Here is a 13363-nt window from a genome sequence, read left to right on the forward strand (position 1 = left end):
TCCCAGGGAGGGCCCCGCAGGCAGCTCGGCGCTCCCCCGGCCCCCACCGAGGGCAGCGTTGGGCAGCATCCCCACCCGACCCCGCGCCTCACCTCCAGCCCGCGTCGCTCCCGGCCCACGACCCCAACCGCCTCTCCCTCGCCCGCGCTCCCAGAGGGGGAAGGGGAGGAGCCGGGAAGACCCTCCCATCCAAGCCACGCCCCCTCCCCCTCAAGGCTCCGCCCCTGAGGCGTTGTGGGGCGGCCGGGCGCATGCGCCGGCCCCATTCCCATAGCAACCCGCCGGCCAAGGGTACGTGGGGGGAGGGATCAGCCGTATGTTGGTAGGTCACGCACAGACCTCTTTCTCACCAAGATGGCGGCCGGCCCCTCGGCCTCGTACCCAGCATAGGCTTCTGCTGCGGGCCTACTAGAGGTAAAGCCGGCCCTGCCCTCGGTGGCGCAGGCCGCGCGGGAGAGCGGCGGGGGTGGGTGGGGGAGCGCTTCAGGTAAGTGGGAGGAGGAGAAGGAGGAGGAGGGCGGCGGGGGGGGGGGCCCGGCCCTGCGGCCGAGCGGGTCCCGCTGCCTCCAACAAGATGGCGGCAGCAGAGAGACGGGCTCCGCGGGTGGAACGTCTAGCGAGCGCTCCGGCTCCGCTCTATGGTCCCGGCCTCTCCCATTGGCGCGGGGTGGGCCACGTGCCGCCGGAGCGGGCTCCGTGTGTGTCCCCCCCCTCCACCCCCCTCCCGCAACGAGACGGGGCGCGGAGGGGACTCGCGCCGACCCCCCCCCCCCCCGCCCCCCTTCATCCCATCCCCTCCCTTCCCGCCCGCCCGCCCCGGGCGGCTACCGGCGCGCGCCGCCGTGCCGGGCAGGGAGCGGGAGAAACGCCTGAGTCACGGCACCGCGCCCCTCCCTGCGGCGCCCGGCCCCTCGCCGCCGCCGTTCGTTCCCTGAGGCGGCGGGGGCTGCGGAAGGGCTCAGCCGCCTTTCCGCTGCCGCCAGCGCGGGTACGCGGTCGCCTTCGCCTCGCTTCCCGCCTTTTCCGGCTCTGTGGCAAGGCCCGTCCGGTGCCTCGGGCTGCCGTGTGTCACAGGCTCCTCTCGTACGGCTGGTGGGGAGGCTCCGCTCAGGGGGCTGCTCGGGAGAAGGGTTTCTGCCCCCCCTGTGGCTCCTGTGGCAGGATCGTGCCAGAGGGGGAATCCTGCCTCTTCCCTGCCCAGTCCTCTAGCCCTGCAGTGCGGGCTGCTGGCTTGTTCGCAGCGTATTTATAGAACAGGGCGACCCGGCAGCTGAGCGGGGCTGAAGAGAAGGTTTCTCGGTGTGGGAGCTGCGTGATTCTTGGGCCCGGCTCGGCGATGGCTGGAGTGGTTTGACACTTGATAAGTTATGCTGCTTCCTCTGCTGGCCTTCCCCACGCAGTAGGAAGGATGCCCAGCTGGCAAGAGCCGTTCCTTCCACTGAAAGATGAGATGCAAGATGGGCAGGTCACGCTGGGAACGTTAGTAACAGCAGCAGCAGCTCGCTCATAGCCCGTGGAATGAGCTGAGGGCCTTGAATTCGGAGCTCTAATGTAGAATCTGAATCCAAATTCACAGCTCTGTGGCCAGGAAGCGAAAAATCAGAGACATTCTCAGTCCCAAGGAGTTTGGAGGGGTCAGTTCTTTTCCTGTGCTGTTGTGTAATGACAGAGAAAACCCTGCTTGCTGTTGTGAGCTGTATGGCTTTGTTGTGTGTTTTTCTAGTTAGTAAGACAAGCCAAGCTGCTGCTCCATGATTTAGTCTCCGTTTTTCCTATTGTTGCTATCCAAACCCTATGCAGTGGTTTTCAGTTAGAATACAATTTAACACATTCTAAAAATGGCTTTTTGTTTTGTTTTCCCCCTCCCAAACTAGCCTGGAAAGTGGTGTTTCAGGTATTGTTTCCTAGGTGGATTGGATATCCCTCCCTCTGGTACAGGAATATCCATTGGAGACAAGGCAGGAAGGGAAGTAGTAACACAGTGTGTAGCTGTGTGTTTGCCAAAGCTCTGTATCCCCAACCCTTTTGCCTGTTTAGATTTAAGCTGCTGGGAAAAAAAAAAACCAGCCTTCCTGTTTGCACGTGGGTTTTCACGCAGCATGGCCCAGATCATAAGGCAGGGCCAGCCACAAAAAAAACCCCACACCCAACCTCTTCCTTCCAGAAAAGTCCACAGCAGTATAGTTTTTCAGGGATTGGAATGACAGGCACAGGAAAAGCTCTCTTTAAATGTGGAGGTAACAGTATCTGGAGGCCTGTAAACGTAGAGCGGAAGAGTCAGTGTAACCATCTAGACTGAGCTTTGCCACCACAGCAAGATACAGTAAGCCTAGACCGTTCTCAAATGATGGTTTTCTAAGCAGCAGTTATGAAGGATCTCTCTGTGTTTGTCCTATATAAATTGTTCTGGTGTTTCACTACTAATAGTGACATGTACTGTCTCTTCCATCATTGAAAATTAAGCTCATTTTTTTGTTGTCTTTTCCTCCTCTCCCCCAATTCTGTCTGAAAAGGTGAGAAAATTGTGTTGCTGCTTCTTAGGTGTTCCTCATGTCTAGTCTGGGATGATGAAGGAAGAGGTGGGGCGAAAGATTTCCTCTTGGTTGGAAACTGGCTCATAACACCATTATGTTAGGTAGCATAGTGGTAACAATAGCCATTTATTTTTGGGAGGATGAAGCAGCTCTTAGTCGAGTACCTGGTCTTTTTCCCAGTTTGTGTTCTGAAGACAGTACAGTCTGTCAGAGGAGAGTCTGTAACCTTGGATCTTGTAGCTGTTAACAGCCTGGAGAGCCATCCCAGACACACCAGCCCGTGCAGCTCACACCTCTTCCAAGAAAATGGAGATATTCTCTTCGTTGTAATAATTCAGCTGATACTGCTTTTCCCAGAAGCTGCTCTTCCCTTCGCAGATAGAAGCATGTTAAGCTGGTACAAATGCATTTAGGATTATACTTCTGTGAGAATTCAGGTATTTTGCCCAGGTCACTACTGGTCAGTGATTAGAGCAGTCAGTGTTGAGGCCAGTCCAGAGTGTTCAAGCTGAATGTGTGGGTGTGACTGAAAAAACTAATCCACTATGACTAGGAAGGTATAGGACAATTTGAGCCACAGGTTTCTGTAGAATACCAGTTTTATGTTATTTCTCTTTATTTTTTCTAAAAAAAAGGTCTCTCAACAACTGTTCATCTGTTCTGTATTCAAGAATTCTACAGAAGGTAATTCTTGGGCCTTTACCATGCAGAGTTTATAAAATAAACCTTGAAGGAAGGCTCTGGCAAGTGTCCTCATGGGTGTTTAGAAGCTGGCAAGCAGTAAAGACAGGGTGTGGAACACTGCCTTTGTGCTTTCCTTGCTGCCAGACAGAGGGGAGTTACAGATCAGTTGGTCTCATCCTTAGCAGGAGTAGGCATCTGAGCATCAGCTGGCAAGGCACCATAACAAGAAATAGAAGCCTTTTGGTGCCCTGTGGTTCAAGCACGATAATAACCTCCTCTCTGTAGCATTACCCCTGTGGAAATGCTGTTAGAGTCTCCATGGAAGAGATGCAGCACTGAAGTTGCAACAGAGGTTTTTAAAGTGGGCTGAGAAAGGCATGTTCACCCAGGATGTAACGAGTCTGACTTGCCCAAAAGCGTGTTACCAAGTCCCAGAGCCTGTGAAACTTTTGCAACGTGGGTCTGTGCAAGAATTAAAGTGGGTGTTATCTGTATTAAAATGTGAAAACAGATAAAGAGATAGGAAAGTAAAACCCAGCTGCAGGATTAGGTCTCTCTTCCTAATTACCCTAAGCTGGAGAGGAGAGAGAGTGTTAGGCTGTCTTGTGTAGCGTGGTGGGGTTTGCTGGTGGGTTTTTGGTTTGCTTTCTGCTTTTTCTGGGTCTTTGGTCTAGAAGCTGATCCAGGGGAGTCCTTGTTACCAGGAGGCTGTGGTATTTATCATGGGATGTGAGACTGCCTTTGGACTGGTCCTGGTAGGGAGAGATGTCAGAGGAGCCCAAGAGACGGCTCATGATAGGCTGGGAATTAAAGCAAGGGTGTAGTGTCCTGAGCTCAGGGTTTGTTTGAAGAGCTTTCTTCATTTTAGAAATTCTTAGTTTTAAAATAATAATTTTGGGTTACAGGCTGACCCTGGGTGTGGAATTATACCTGGGAGAATTTAGCATATGGCTTTATATTTAGGTCTCCTTTGGCTTTAAAAGAGTGAGTGTTTATGTCCTCAGAATCTGCTATTAATTTCTCATTGTTTACATTGCTATCTTCAATGGAAAAGCCCTGCATGCTTAGTAATTCCAGTGAAATTTTTCTCCATTTTCCTTCTGTGAACTAACGTTGCCCTGTAGCTCTCTCAGTGCAACTTCAGTGGAAGAGAATCAGGGAGTTGGGATGAAATAAGATGTATAAATAAGCAGGGAGGGAAAAGTTCTTACCAAAGTTGGGGTAGGGGGAAGCTTCTTATTTAGAAAACTTGATGTCTGTAGTAGACTTTGTGTTGCTAGAAGATTTATGGGTTTATGCACCTCCCCTGTGGAGAGAGGCTGAGGGAGCTGGGCTGGTTCAGCCTGGAGAAGAGAAGTCTGTGGGGGGACCACATTGCAGCCTTCTAGTCCCTGAAGGGAGCAGAGAAACAGGAGGGGAATCAGCTTGTGAAAAGGGTAGAGAATGGCAGGACAAGGGGGATGGAGTGAAGCTGAAGGAGAGAAGGGTTAAATTGGATATTAGGGGGAAGTGTTTTCCAGAGAGAGTGGTGAGGGGCTGGAACAGGCTGCCCAGAGAGGGGGTGGATGCCCCGTCCTTGGAGGTGTTCAAGGCCAGGTTGGATGGGGCCCTGGACAACCTTGTGTAGCTCCAGGCCTGGAGGTTGGTGGCCCTGCCTGTGGCAGGGGGTTGGAGCTCTGTGATCCTTGGGGTCCCTTCCAACCCAGACCAGTCTCTGATTCTAAGGCTTTAGTTCTGATGAGGAAAAGTAGTCAGGCTGTGATGCATGTTCGGGATTTATCTTCGTTTCAAAAGAAATGTATGTATGTTAAATCCAAAGTGGTTCTTTTTTCATTAATTCAGGATATCTTTGGTGTTTTTACTTCCACAAACTCTGCAGTTTAAGTAAATTCTCTCACAGATCCAAGTATCCTTTCTAGCAGCTCCCATATCATGCAGATACTTCTCTTTGAACTTGCTGGTAGACATCACCTGTGTAAGGATTGGCTCAGTTTGGTTGATTCCTGCATCTGGTAGTCTCTCAAGCCTTTTAGGTATCTACTAATAATTTGCAATTTATTGCTATATATATATTAGCATTTACAGGTACATTTATACCTCACAGTGCTAACTTCTTGACTGATTCAAAAAAAAACCCATTTAGTTCAATCTGGGTGTCCTGTAACCTTGTTTTGTGCCTGTGCATCCCTGCAGTTTGGAGAGGGCTAAATAGGCAGCTCCTGCAAAGAGGCAGGGGCTGAGCATTGACATACATGTCTGTATGTAAGAAAGGCAGGTGGGTTTCTGCTTACCTCCTGTAAATAAAGCAACATGGGAGTGGTGTTGGGAGGGTGTGGAGGAAAACCCAGCGTTACCCCTGTGGTCCAAGCAACCCTCTCCCCTCAGTGAAGTCTCTTCACTTGCACTTTCAGCAGTTGTTGGACTTGGGAAGAGAGATCTGGCCCCTTGGAGCTGGCAGTGGGTTCCTGGGCAGCGTGGCAGGAGCATGATGGCCTCATCCAGTGGCCATGTGGGTGTGGGGGTCTGACCTTGGCCAGGGCTGCCTGTACCAGGGGAGCTGGTGGTGCTGCTGCAGCAGGATGGAAGCGTATCGCTCCTGGGTGAGGAGCAGGGGATGAGGCTGGAGTCACGAGAGGCGCTTGGAAAGCAACAGGCAGGAATAACAGGAAGAAACCTGAGAGGAGAAAGGATGGCCCACAGAAGGCTTGGTTAGAGGAAATCATGATGAGTTTAACTGCAGTGGAAAAACAGCTCTGGAAGGGAAGGGATTGGTTCGGTAGCTGTAAGACACCAAGAAATGATTCACAGGAAAAGTTTTGCTTTTGAGAGGATTGAATAGCACAGTAATATTCATGTGACCTCACTGAAATGGCACTGCTTAATTTAATTGTGAAGTGAAATGGATTTACTTGTTGATGCACAATGGAAGTGGTACCAGATTCTCTTTGATTCAGCAGCACTGTCTGGAACTGTTTTCCAGCACTGGGTTTGCCCTCTTTTTCTGAAGATTTTTCCCTGATAAGAAAAAGCCATTTGGGAAGAGTTTGGGGATGGAACTGATAGATGTAGTTAGCATTAGTGGGGGGAAAAGAAAACAACCACCCAAACAAAAATAACCCCAAACCAAACAAAACCAATTCCACATAGGTCCCAGACTGGGGAGATTCTGGTAGAGAATGCCATACCTTTAACTTGTTTGAATGCCAAGCCTTTTGCCTGCACAAGAAATAGCTGTGAATGAGAATTTCTGGAAGCAACTGCTCATATGACAGCTGATACTTAGTAGTTTGATATCCCAACAACAAACTGGAGTTTGAGGAAAGACTTCCACCCCTGTAGTGTCTTCAACTATTGCTATTCAGCTCAGAGGTGGCAGGGCACAGCCTTCTCCTTGCATTATTAAGCTGATAATTGCTTGGTGGGGTCTCTACCAAAGCCTGTAAAAGGCTGACCCAGCCATACCAGACTCTGGTTTTAAAGGAAGGTTGCTGGTGGTGTATCTTGCAGTAAGTATCATGAGAGAGGCATGGCTAGGTTTTATAAAGCAAACCTCAGGCATGCTTTTCATGGGGGATTGGATAACTTGGAATAATCTTCTCAGATCATTCAAGTGCCAGGCTTGGTTTAGAGTGTTGGCAATAGCAGGGGCATCACTCCCCTGTTCCTTTTCTCCACATCTCTGCTAGTTTTGTTTGGCATTTCAAAGGTTTTGCAGTAGGCTGTCTGGGTAAAGGCCTTGTTTTAGAGGAGCACTCAGCATCGCTCAGTTTGGGTGGTGTGACCTACAGCAGCACCACTTTCTGGTTCTCACCCTGTTGTTTCTGGTACTGTGTCTCTGCCTGTACCTGCTTTTTGGGCACTGAGAATTAAACTGTGTGTTTCACAAACTAAGCTGGGTATGTGTCAGAGAGGAATGAAAAACAAAGCTGGGCCGTGTGGCCAGACACAGATGTTAGGCATGGGATGCAGACACTGAGGGAGACAGGAAAGAGCATGAGGGTCAGAGTTGATAAGAGGAAGATGGCAGGGGCAGAGGTGAAGCAGAGAAAGCCCCAGCCAGGAGCAATTGAGATGGTCCCACTGTCTATCTCAGCCCTGGGTGAGGAGTGGAGGTGTCTGTGTGTCTCCAGCAGGCACTGTAGATGGTGTCAGCTCTCCAGCCTCCTCTGCCCTCCCCAGATTGGGGTGCGTGGCTCAGCTCTTTACAGACCAGGCTCTGGTTGTTTCCACTGCACAGTAGAAAGTTTGTTGTGAGCTCTGTTCAAGTGATAACACTGAATGTAAACCTGTGTTGGAGCAGTTGGAAGGGAAAGCTGGGAAGTACAGCTCAGCAGGCAGGGTGAATGGATGGATGGGAATATGTTATGCTTGGCCTGTTGTTGCATCTGCTTTTGTTTTCAAAACAAATACTTCAGTGCTTGGTGTAGCCTGCTGAGATTCAGGTGTGTGGCCTTCCAAGGGCCCTTGAAATCTCTGGAGAGTAGCAAGTTGTAGGTATGTGACTTGCTTAACAGCAGAGCTGGTGAAGTAGCGTTAAGGAAACTTGAAAGTAAGGTTCTACCCCTGTTCTTGGAAAAAGTTTCATGAAATTAAAACACTGGCTTGATGCCTCTGATTGTGGCTGAGAACATGAGGGAGCAGTGATTTAGAGATGTGTTAGAGGTTCTTGGAAACTTAAGAGATGTTAACCCCTCTGTTTTATTTGCAGACTCACACTGCACAGGGCACTGGCCTGTGATCTAAGGCAGGAACAGTGTGTGAGGTGGGGGGCTCCAAGCAAGAGGTTTGTATGTGTGGTGGCACATGTACCCTACCAGCTCAGCCCAATGATGAGAAGGGTGGCACTGGAAACGTTTCCCTTATGAAAAGAGGGGTTTTAAGCATAAAATAATGTTATTTATACCTATTAGTGGAAGTAGTTTTACTGGGAGTTCTTGCTCTCTCCCCTTTCATAGCAGGCTTAGCAGGGCCTTGCAGATTTGGAAGAGAAGACTGTGTGGGTTTTTTCCCTGTCAGTTTAGATCACCATGATGTAATTCTGTCTAACACATGAAGAGCCTTTTGCTTGGCCTAGTAGAGATTAGGAATTAGTGCTTGTGTGTGAATATGTTGAGCCCCTGTTGCATGGGCTATGAATAGGATGAAGGGAAGGCTGTGCTTAAATAGCAAGGGTCCTATCATTGCTTTTAAAAAATGACAGTTGGAAAACGATCTTCAATGCTTTTTTTTTTTAGAGGAACTGTTGCCAAAATGAAGATAATTAAAGAAGAAAAGTTTGAATTCCCTCTCCAAACAAAGCACTAGCCTCCCTGCAAGCTTCATTATTTTTCTGAGGTTTCTGTTTGCTACAACAGTTTTAATTTTTCTGGGTCGTGTTTTCAAACTGCTTATTGTAACTGAAAGGTAGAAATTAAGACCTACAAGGTTGAGTGAGTGTTGTGAGGCTGAGTGACTTGAGGGCTGGGAGGAAAACATAGGAGAGCACATCATCAGAAGCTTGTAAAAAGGGAGCTCCAGCATTCTCATCTTTATTTTCCAATAAGCATTAATAACTGAGGAATCTTTTTAAGATCTTTCAAGGAGCTGTGAGCAACTTTGCTCACATTTTTCTGTGCAATACCTAGAATTGCTGTAGCTGAGCAAGACTAAAAAAAAAAAACCAAAACCCTCAAACAAAACAGACAAAAATAATTGTCTATTTACAGTTTCCATGCTTAAGTTGTAAATTGTGCCCCTGCCCCCCTGGAAAGTGTCATTTGGGGTGTTTCATTTTGCTACTTGTCTTAATTTTTTTGTGGTTTTTGCTAATTGAGTCTCTGAAAAGAAGTGGCTGTCATCTTTATATACTGCTGTAAGCACATCCTTAAATTCTGCCTGGCAAAACATTGGCCAAAGAGTACCTGTAGGAGGGTCTCTGGGACTGTGGTGACACCTTCAAGCTATGGCACACGGTCAGTCTGAATGTTCTGACTGTATAATGGTTATAAGTTCAGAATATATATACTGAATATGTAATAGTTAATGTGGAAAAGGGTGAGTTCAGGGTTTGCAAGTCCCTTGTCTTTCTAAGTGATGTGATATGTAGTGTGTGAGAACTTCTGGCAAGATCTCTTGGGGGGGGGAAAAAAGTAAATTAAAAATTGCCACATGTTCATTTTATATTGCAGTTGCCACAGGAGAGGGAACAGGGGATGCTGGAAATGTAAACAAAAGCACTGCAACCCAAAGCCAAAGCATGGTGGAGTGAAAGTTTCCTTTTGAAAACCAGAAGGGAAATATTGTGCACTTTGTTCTGCAGTATCTCTGCAGCCCTCAGCCCTTCTGGGGAAACTGAGATATGTCACTGCAGGTATCGAAGGGCAGTTTGGGAAGTAGCTATCAGCTAATTATTTGTGGAAGGTTATTTTTTTTTCCCCCCTTCTGCAGCACAGGTTGCAGGGGGAGCACTGCTGGAGCACCTCTGTGTGAGGAGCAAGCAGCGTGGTGGTGATTGAAATCCAAAAAGCAAGTCCAGATCAGCATAAAGAGGTAAAATTGAAATGAAAGGTTCTGACTGCAAAGTGAGAGAGCTGCTTTGCTGTTAGGATAGTCAGGGCTTGGAATAGGTAGGTTGCTCAGAAAGTTTGTGGAGCTTTGAAAGTTTTCAAGACCTGACTGGAGAAGGCCCTGAATGTGGTGGTCCCACCACACCTTCAAGCAGGAGGTGGGACTGGAGACCTCAGAGCCTGGACCTCTGTTGTCTGGTGTTCTGAGTTTCTGTTGGTTTCCTTCGCTTCTGCTGCTCTGTGTGATTGCTGCTTTCCCAGCAGTACAGCAGGAGTTTGTTCTCTAGATCTCTTTCCCCATTCTGGGGTCAAGTCAGTATGTTCCTTCACTGTGAAACTCCCAAGCAACACAGGAAGGCACTTTGTCCCTCATTTTTAAAAAGCATTCCTCTCTAAAGTGTTTATTGGCTCCCCAAGGCCAAGAACCTGAAATTTGCTTTTACTTTGATAACCTTTTGAATTCTTAAATTTGCCTACAAGTATTTCTGAAATACAGGTGGGAAATTGACCTGAGTCATTCTTTGTGAGAACATATTACTTATGTTTTCATCTCATCCCACTTTATCTTGTTATTTAACATCATAACTTCTCCTGAAAGCGTAGTTTGTGTTAAGTGACTTCCATGGCCTCCTTTTGCTTTGCTTTTGGATTGATTTTACTGAACTACCCATTGGCTTTCTCCCTTGTCCCTGAAATGACATTTGTTTTGTGGTAGCACCTGGCACCCAAGGACCAGGGCGTTCTGAACAACCTGAAATGAGCTAACGAGTCCACAGAGTAAATTAAGCCCACAGTGTGTGTACCTGGGCGACCTGGAGAGTCTCACTGCTTGGTACACCAAATCAGCAGCAAAACTAAGAGTGAGAGCTCAACTCTCTTGTCTGCATTAACCACTAAATCTAGTTTTCTCACAGTGTTCCTGTGTAAAACCTACATATCTACACCTCAACCAGCAGCTTGTGCTCTCTCCAGTCACAGGACTCAAAGCTGCATCTTCTGACTAGAACTCTGTCCACACCAGTAAGCTGCTCCTGTTCTTCCTACCTGTTTTGCTTGCCCCCTTTTAAAGAGCACCCAGTGATAGTCTAGGAAGAGCAGTATATACAGTGTTTGCTAGCTGGCAGTTGCATAATCTTATTGTCAGACTGCCCAGGAAATAAATAAGTCTCTTAAAACATCCAATCTAGCTTGAAAGGCCTGCTGCAGTTAGTCACCTTCCTTCAGTGTCTGGTCAGCTCTTCTGCTTGTGCAGGAGACTTGCTCTCAGTAAACAATGCAGGTTTGTCAGGAGAAAGGCAAGTGGTGTTGTGCTCTCCTGGGACCCCTTATTTATAGCAGCTAGGTCTTGTGTGAGACAAACATGTGGAGTTGTTCGTTCTTCCTTCCACCTCCCTCTCTGCAGTGTGACTAAAGGGCTGGAGTTGGGATTAGTGGATAGGTTTGGGTAGATAGGGGTTTTTTCTCTCTTTCTCTGCTTGGGTATTTGCAGTGGGCCTCTGAAGATGGTGAGCTTGCATTGAGTGCAGCTGAGGGGCAGAATGTAGCCTAAGGAGTCATTTCATCCTCCTACTGATGTGTGAATGGGAACAAGAGGTGCCTGACTTGCATGTCCTTGGAAGTTTCCCTTCTCATGGCAAACAAAGACAATCTGGTCTTGGAGTCACTGAGATGTAGCAGCATAGACTTGTGTTCAGTCCTCTGTTATGATGAAGCTTTTTTCATCCTCTTAGCAGAAGGATCTATAGAATTTGACCCTTAATTTCAGTTTCATAGATGTTTTCCTGTAGAAATAAGACTATTCTCTTGGAAGATCCCATGGCAAGCTATAGCTTTAGCTCTTACAGGCATATCTTGTTATTTTGGCCAAGAACCCAAGTGTTCTCTGGCTTACAAGTGCCCTGTGTCCTGAATCCTCCTCTCTTTTTTTTCTCCTTTTTCAGCCAAAGTATTCCCCTACCCCTTTTCATGCTCCTGGTGAGGAATGGGCTGAGATATTTGGGGGAAGATCTTTTGTGGTGGTCTCTGACTTCTGTGTGTGGGATAAGCACCCAGGCAGAGTACAAAAAAAAAGGTGCTTATTTGTACAGTTCTGGAAATCTGGACTTAAAATTTAACAGGAAATAAAGTCACAGCACACTTCAGAGCATACTTGGGTTGCTTTCCAAGTAAGGCTTGCAGTTTCTGGCAGGAAAAATAGGGATCTCTTATAACAACAGAAAATAAGAACAGGCTAGAAGAAATCCTTTGAAAATCCTAGCTCAGCTGAGGGTGAATGTGCCAGGAAAGACCAACCTTTTTGTGGTTTTTTGCTCCAGCGGTTTAAGGAGCTGAAAGTTTCCTCTCCCTTCCCCAAGAGTCCTGGGGAAAGCAGCTTAATTCCTCAACTGTGAACACGTGTTCTAAAACCCCAAACCTGTTCAGGTTTATGTCTGTGTGTACTTTGTCTTTCTGCTGGGCCTGTTTCTGTGTCTTCCCTCAGCCTGGTGATGTGAGCTGCCAGTTGATAAGCTGTGGAAACTGTATCTTATCCATGCCTTTATCTCTTGCCCACTGCTGCTCTTTTGGGGAAGCTTCCTCCTTTTCAGTTCTCACAAGTCATGAAACCAGGGTCTGTCATAATGCTGCCAAGATAGGGGATGCTGTAGGGAGATGGGCAGGTTGGTGTTTGTCATGGTGTTGGGTACCATGATCTGACTCCTTTCCCCTCAGTAAGCAAAGTTTCCTGCACCTGGCTTCTAGAGGAGCCATTTTACACATGTCCATGACAAGCATATATTATTTATTTAATTTTTTAAATGTGAGGCTGCATTTGTGGGCAAGTAGAACAGACACCAAGCAGCCCCCATGGGCCTCTTCTGTCTTATTGAGGGAGAGGGATGGGGTGGGATGCATACGGTCAGTGTTGCCCAGATTGAAATGGGCCTCTTAAAGGCCTCTCTGTGCATTTATCCACGTGCAAGACTCACTGAATGTGGGAGGAAAGATGATCTCTTCCTCCTCTTTCCCCTATGGAAGATCTTCCTCTGAGGAGAATAGCCCCTATGAGGTTTCCTTTCACCCAAAACTGCTATTTGAGAGTAGCACACAGTGCAATGTGCTGAGCCTTCCAGTAACTTCAGGGCCTGACAGGCTTTCCTCCCACCACTGGCAGCTGCAAATAAAGGAAGAGCTACAGAAGCACATGGGGAAGATTCCCTCTTAAGCAGTCCTGGGGAGGAAGCTGTGATGACAAGTCAGAAACCCATAAGATGCTAGCAACACCAGGAGCTGCAGCAGTGCTGTGTAGAGCAGGACACATGGCTGTCCCATAGGCACAGGGCATGTCCCCACAGCGGCTCTGTGCTGAGCCAGGTAATGAGGTGGAGTTGAGGGAGAAGAATGTTGATGTTTCAGTGAGATGCTGTAGCCTGTGATGCTCCTGTGGTTCCTCAGCACAGGGGATCACAGTATTTACCCGTGACACAGTTAATTGGATGCTGCAAAGTTGAAGCTTTGAAAGGAGACTGCTTGATTTGTGCTGGTGAGGGAGACAGGAGGGAGTGAAAGCACCAGCAAAGCATCGTACGCCTTGAGTGAGGTTCAGAGTGCTGGGCTCCAAGT

The 13363-nt window shown here is 48.0% G+C and overlaps 1 protein-coding gene across 1 annotated transcript in view; it reads left to right on the top strand.

Moving 5' to 3' along the window:
- The first annotated feature begins 328 nt into the window (after positions 1-328).
- HDLBP (high density lipoprotein binding protein) overlaps positions 329-13363 on the top strand; it is a 42710-nt gene continuing 29675 nt past the window's right edge. Inside the window, exon 1 of the mRNA XM_084267704.1 lies at positions 329-414. The gene's annotated coding sequence lies outside the window, so the exon portion shown is untranslated. The remainder of the gene's footprint in view (positions 415-13363) is intronic.

The sequence above is a fragment of the Gallinula chloropus genome, assembly GCF_964237585.1.
Source record: "Gallinula chloropus genome assembly, chromosome: 8".
NCBI lineage: Eukaryota > Metazoa > Chordata > Aves > Gruiformes > Rallidae > Gallinula > Gallinula chloropus.